The 6,737-nt window shown below is 44.9% G+C and overlaps 1 pseudogene; it reads left to right on the top strand.

Moving 5' to 3' along the window:
• Positions 1 to 1,916: 1,916 nt before the first annotated feature.
• LOC133378499 (5S ribosomal RNA) lies at positions 1,917 to 2,035 on the top strand (annotated as a pseudogene).
• The last annotated feature ends 4,702 nt before the right edge of the window (positions 2,036 to 6,737 follow it).

The raw sequence follows: 6,737 nt of genomic DNA, 5'->3' as shown, positions 1-6,737 counted from the left end.
GAGGTTAGATTATGTCTAGTCTTTACTGAGCATTTGTTCTGATTTGTTTATGGTGGTCATACAACAAAGAGCATTCATCCTGCATTTGCTTGCAGGGCCTTTAGACACATCTTCCCATTTGTCATTCATTAATCCTACACTTTTCAATGCATTTCCCCATCACTTTCCAATCCACAAAAAGTCCTTTAAAAGAAAAAAGTAGGTTTGTTGCACTAGGGTGTATTTTTGTTGTGCATGCATGATTATTTGTGTTCACGTTGGTAACAGGACGGTTATACGTGATCCCGCTTTCAATCCTGTTTGCGCCTGCAAATGTTTTGGGGCGGACATACAGCTTCATTTCCAGTTAGTACGTGCCCCATAACTTCCTGAAGAAATCCTGTATCTTTTTTAAATCACAAATGTTCAGTTTTTTTTTTTTTTATCTCACTTTTGTTGCACTATAGGGCAAGAGTGCCCCTCCAGATGGCAATAATGCAGTAACATTCAGGAAGCATCACTGAACAACTAATAAAGTGGAAAGATGTGTGGATAGTCCAGTATAAATCCACCACTAATGCACTCTTATTGCATCAATGACATGTTGCAGAATACACACACACACAAACACCAGTCTGGAGGAACCCAGATTACTTGAATCCACTTTAAATGTGCAAGCTCAAAGTTTCAGTGTGTGCTTGAATGCCTCCCGCAAGATACTAGAGGCACCCAACAACAACTTTTGAATCACTTCTGAAATCAACCTAAGACTGTGGCTTTTCCAAGGTCACAGTGAAATGGTCATGAATTCAGTCCAGCTTTCGACCTCCCCAGAGGCCAAAATGTATTTCAGCGGAAATTAGGTGTCTTCCAGGGCAGCACTCACTGGGCCCAGGGAGGCCACTCATCTCACATCCCCCTTTGCCATTTCTAAAACTTCTCCTTTCAGGGATCCCTTATGGTCATGAAAGGCCCTTTTTCTTCCTCTGCTTTTATGGCACGTCAAGTGATGGGCTGTTGACCTGAACTTTGCTATCTCTCCTAGTGATCTGATTAACATATGGACACACTCTCCCTCGCTCAAAACAGGAAATCAATTTGAAAGGCAAGACAAATATTATTTGCTCCCTTCCCATCTGCTGTGATATGTGAACATGCCTGCTTTCAGCAGCGATAGAGCCTTATTGATTGAGGGTATTTATAGTGCAGGCACCACTATCAGCGGAGTTATCAAAGGGCTATAGGAAGCAGAGTTTGACCCTGCGGGCTGTTTAAATGTGCCGCTGCTTAAAAAAATGTTGGCTTTTCTCATTCAAGGTGACAGCAATACTATTTCATATTGTCCCTAAAGATACATTTCCTGTTTGTCATCTGCTTATGGCCTGATTGCAGCTAAATTAAGTGTAATTCTAAGAGGTCCCTCCTGCCTGCACAGTGACCCTGGTCTGCTTCTGAGCTACTCCTTTGACCTTGTGTGTCCACAGGCACCTTTTATCAATAACAGGGCCGGATCACGTGAGGTTATATTGCATCTCTCAGTGCTTCTGTTCATTACTGGATTGTGCTGCTTGTACTTCCTTTCTAAAAGCAAAAGGTGCTGGGACTCAGCCATACAGGAGTGTCATGCCCTCTGCCCTGAAAGGCTGCCTCCTAATCCCAGATGGAGGGACATGAGTGCGATGTAAGAAGCATGGGGAAGTAGACTTTCCCTATGTGATCTTCAGGAGCACTCCTATCTCTGGTTATTAAGAGTTATTAAAAGGAAAAACAGCCCAAGCCTAACCACATCTGCTCAGAAGTAAGTCCTATCAAATTCAATGGCTTTGCTCTCAGGTAAATGGAGTTAGGATTGCAGCCTAACCATAAAAATGAACCCACACACACACACACAAAACCCATGCTGCCTGTTCCCAGTTTAATCTTGAATATATGCAGGGGCCTACGGCCATACTGCCCTAAACAAGCCCAATCTCATCTGATCTCAGAAGCTCAGCAGGGTCAGGTCTGGTTAGTACTTGGATGGGAGACCACCTGGGAATACTGGATGCCGTAGGCTTAGAGGAAGGCAATGGTAAACCACCTCTAAATACCTCTTACCATGAAAATCCTATGAATACATCCAGAGGATTCATAGGGTCACCATAAGTCATAATCGACTTGAAGGTATATAACAATAATATTTAAGGGCAGAGCTTTCAGCCTTACTATGAATTTTCCCTTTGTGTCTACTGACACAGAGAGAAAGAGAGAGAGATCTCATATTCTCCCACGACCACAACTTGAAATGGTGTTGCTGTTGGCATCTCAAGGACAAAATGCTGGGGTGCCACTAGGCAAGATAGCCAGGAAATCTGTGGTCATATCTCCTGTGGCTTTTTAAAAAGAGAAAATACTAGGGATGTGCACCAGCTTCAGCCATTCAGATGTGTTAGGGCCTCGGCCAAGTCAGGTTCTGACAGCCATGGATCACTACGGGTCAGATTCAATGACCCAGAGGGATCCAGGGCTGTCAGGGGACTGGGCGTCAGACAGGAAGAAGAGGCAGCCACCACTCTCCATCTTGCCTGATGAGTAGAGGCAGTGATCCTCCGAGGGGGTGTGTGATGTTTTACAAGGGACTTCCCTGCAGGTTTTTTACCCTAATTAAACATGAGCCCCGCCCCATGAACTTATTCAGGAGTAGCTCTGAGCAGGGGTGGGTGGTCCCAGAGTTGACTCAGGGCAGGTTAGCCTGATGCCCCACCTCCAGATTGGAGCCATGGAGCATAGGGGGTGGGTCTATGCACAGCCCTAGCAATTACTACTGTGGGCAGCTTTGATTCCGATTAAGGCCACAGTGCTGGGGCAAGGTGAGCACCAGGTGAAGATGTTTGTTATCAATGGAGGTTGGTCCATTAGGGCAAGTGAGGCAGTGTCCCACCAAACTCATTCTGCCCTCAGCCAGCCTCCACTTGTCTGCCTACTTACTTACATACAATCCAGGGGGTGGCTCCGGCTGTTAGTTTTCTTTTCTTTAGTCTGAGCGTTGCCCCTGTAGAACTCAGCAGGGAGGAGGATGGGGACAGAACGGGAATTAATTTGCTTTGCCTGTCATTGGCTCTGGCTCCATCTACTATTTGGACTCCCAGGATTCTGCCCCACCAATCTGGAAGGGCACCAACCATCACTGTTTGTTATTCTCCTGGACCTTTTAGAAAAAGTGTTTTTAGTGCTTTCTAGATCTTTTGCACTGTTGCTTTCTCTGCTGTTAGATTTTGTTCTGGTTTATACTGTGCTGTTTTACTCTGTTTTAGATTTTATGTGCATTCATTATTTTATAATTTTGGTTTCATTTTTTAAAATTGTAACTTCAGTTATTGGGTGGGATAGAAATGCAATAAAATGGGGGAAATCTTCTGTTTCACCAATTTCCCAATCCAGATCCCTCACCTGAACTATTAGGTGTCCATAGGAGAACATTCATGGTACCTGGATGTTTTCCTTCAAGGGACACAGGGCAGCCTCCAACAGTGGGAGTGCAATTTAAATTGGGAAGCTGGCATGGGGGGGGGGAGATTCTCATTCTTGCCCAAGCAGTGCCCCAATCTGAGTCTCTCTGTGTCTCTCTCTCTCACCCTCACACACACACATACACACACATAGAGAGAGTTGCATTTACTCCCCATAGATATATTTTATTTTTTTGTACCTGGGAAAATGCAATTCTGTGGTTTAGTAAGGGTTGCCAACTGCTTCACTATTGCAGCTCCTGAGCCATTAGTTTAGCAGCCAACTAACACGGAGATATTTAACAAGGTAAGCTTTTCCTGATAGAAAGATCCAGTGATGGGCTAATATCTGTACGTCAGGCTGCTGTTAAAGTTACAGAAGCAGGACAAGTAGAAGAGTTGTCAGCCTCATTTTGGGAGTATATGTTCGATATCTTTTTGCTGTCATGATGGGTCAGGCTGTTAGGTATATAAACAGAGAGAATCTTTCAAAAATGACTGTGTCATCTGTCAAAAGGTTTCATTTGTTTGTCTGCTTTTGTTCCTTTGACATATATGGAGTTGTGCAACTTAGCCTGCAATCCAATACATGTCTACTCAGAAGTAAGCTCAATTGGGTTCAATGGGACTTACTCCCAAGTAAGTTAGTATTGGATTGCAGCCTTAGCTAGAGTTTCCTGAGGGACTGAATGTGAATGACAGATTTTCAGGGCCAGTGAGAAGTGGGTATAGGGCGCACTGATGTACCAGGCTCACAGCCAGCAGAGGCCTCAGACTCCAGGCTTTTATGTTTTAAAATATAAAGTTTCTAGCCCTCTTAGAAAGAAAGCTATGAAGCAAAATGTGTGGGTACCCTTCTAAGTGATTTCTGAGAGATGAGCCAACCGGGCTGCCCTTGCCTTTCTGTGTTTTTAGCCAATGAATGAAGTCACAGCTATGATTGAAGTGAGTTTAGTTTCACTGGGTGACCCAGTCACCAGCTCTTAGCGGAGCCTATCTCAGAGGATTGTTGTGAGCATAAAATGGGGAAAGGACCCTTGATCTCTTTGGAGGAAAGGCAGGATCGAAATGTAATGTAATAAATAAATAAACTGGCAGGCAGGAGAAGCCAAACCTTCCCTGCCCACAATTTCCCTGCCATGACCTGTTGGGGGGTGGGGGTTGAGGAGTTCATAATGGCAGTCCAAGGCCAAATACAACCCTTGCCAAGAAACAAACTGCATTTAAAAGGCATCTCATGGTGGAAAAGCACAGGCGGCTGGGTGGGGGAAGGGTTCAGCTCCCCCCTCCTCCTTGCCATGCTGTAAATCACACACACACACACACATTCCTACTTTATAGGGTATTGAAAGGACCTTGGTTGGTTCCTGCTACTGTCATGTCTGGTTGCACCCCCAAAAAAGCTTTGAATGAATGCAAGTCGAAGTATGGGGTGTTTCTTGGCTTCATTTTTAAAAGCATCCAATGCTATGGGAAGCCTCTCTTTCCTTTCTCCTTCCCCCCACCCCACTATACACAGAACAGGAATTAGGCTGTAATTGGAAATCCTAACATCTGGAAGAGTGTGCATCTGGAAATCATCACTCTTGTTGAAATGCTTGCAAGTTGACTGAAGGTCCTTATCAGACTTCCGCTCTCCAGATTCCTTTCAACTGCCTCGTTTTATGACTCCCATCTTTATAAGGTGTGTCCACCTCTACTCTATTTTATACCACATAGCAACAGGCATTATAAGTCACTTTTGCCCAGTGAAATTTTGCAGTCGCCTTGAGTATAGTGTTTTAGCAAGCATGACTAATTGAGCTGTTGTTACACGATGGGGCTCCATATCAGCAAGAACCATTGTGTCACTCAACCCCACAATCTGAATTTAGAAATATGTAGAGCTGTCTTATACTGAGTCAGATCATTGCTCCATCTATCCTGGTACTGTCTATCCAGTTCCAGGTTATGGTCTGCAGGCACATGAGGCCACCACATTGCTGAACGTAAGTGCTGTAGGTTTGGGTCCAATTGGTGTCTGGATGGGTGATTGCCTGGGAACACATCTATATCACCTTGGGTTCCACGATGGGAGCAAGGCGTGATGGAAGAAAATATATTAACAAATGCTCTGACAGTCTGCATATTTCTGAAAAGAGCAACCAGAATGATCAAAGGGATGGAGCGACTCCCCTAAGAGGCAAGGTTGTGGCATTTGGGACTTTTTAGTTTAGAGGAAAGGCGAGTCAGCAGCGACATTATAGAAGTGTATAAAATTATGCATGGCATGGAGAAAGTGGATAGTTAGAGACATTTTCTCTCAAAACACTAGAACTCATGGACATCCAATGAAGCTGAAAGATAAGATTCAGGACAGACAAAAAAAAGTACTTCACACAGTGCATAGTTAAACTACGGAATTTGCTCCCACAAGAGTCAGTAATGGCCACCAACTTGGAAGGATTTAAAACAGAATTAGATAAATTCATGGAGGAAAAGGTTATCAATGACTAGCAGTCATGATGGCTATGCTCTGCCTGCCAGTGTGCTTCTGAATACCAGTTGCTGGGACCCACAGGAGAGGAGAGTGCTCTTTTGCTCAGGCCCTGCTTGCAGGCTTCGCACAGGCTTCTGGTTGGCCACTGTGAGAACAGGATGCGGGACCAGATGGGCCATTAGCCTGATCCAGTAGGCTCTGCTTCGGTTCTTATCTCCAGGGTCTCAATCAGATGTCTTTCCCATCACCTGCTACATAGCCCTTTAACTGGGAATGCCAGGGATTGAACCTGGGACCTTCCACATGCAAATCCTGTGTTCAGCCAGTGAGCTTTAGTCCAGGGATGGCAAACCTATGGCCCTCCAGATGTTGTTCGACTCCAACTCCCATCACCCCTGACCATTGGCATCCTGACTGGGGCTGAAGAGAGTCCAGCAACATCTGGAGGGCCACAAGTTCCCCATCCTGCTTTAGTCGTTCCTCACTGAAACCTATTTTCAATGCCAGGGATTGAGCCTGAAACCTGTAAAATAAAACTGTGCCTTTCCTTCTTCATGGAGGCTGGTTTACACTTTAGCACCAAATGATGACTTACGTGTGAATACGTTCTCCCAGATCTAGTCACTGAAGGAAAAGCTTTCAGGCCCACACAGTATTTTTCAATGGAAGCAGTTTGTATGTGCAGCTGAGAGCCATCAAGTGATAAGATACCAAGTGAAGAGCATGCATATGTGAATTGTCATGGGGAAACTGCCTCAGTCCCCACATATCTGGGCTTACCACAGGGGTGG

Source organism: Rhineura floridana, chromosome 2, assembly GCF_030035675.1.
Source record: "Rhineura floridana isolate rRhiFlo1 chromosome 2, rRhiFlo1.hap2, whole genome shotgun sequence".
NCBI classification, from domain to species: domain Eukaryota; kingdom Metazoa; phylum Chordata; class Lepidosauria; order Squamata; family Rhineuridae; genus Rhineura; species Rhineura floridana.
The sequence above is the reverse complement of the archived record's forward strand: the minus strand, read 5'-3'. Positions and strand labels throughout refer to the sequence as shown.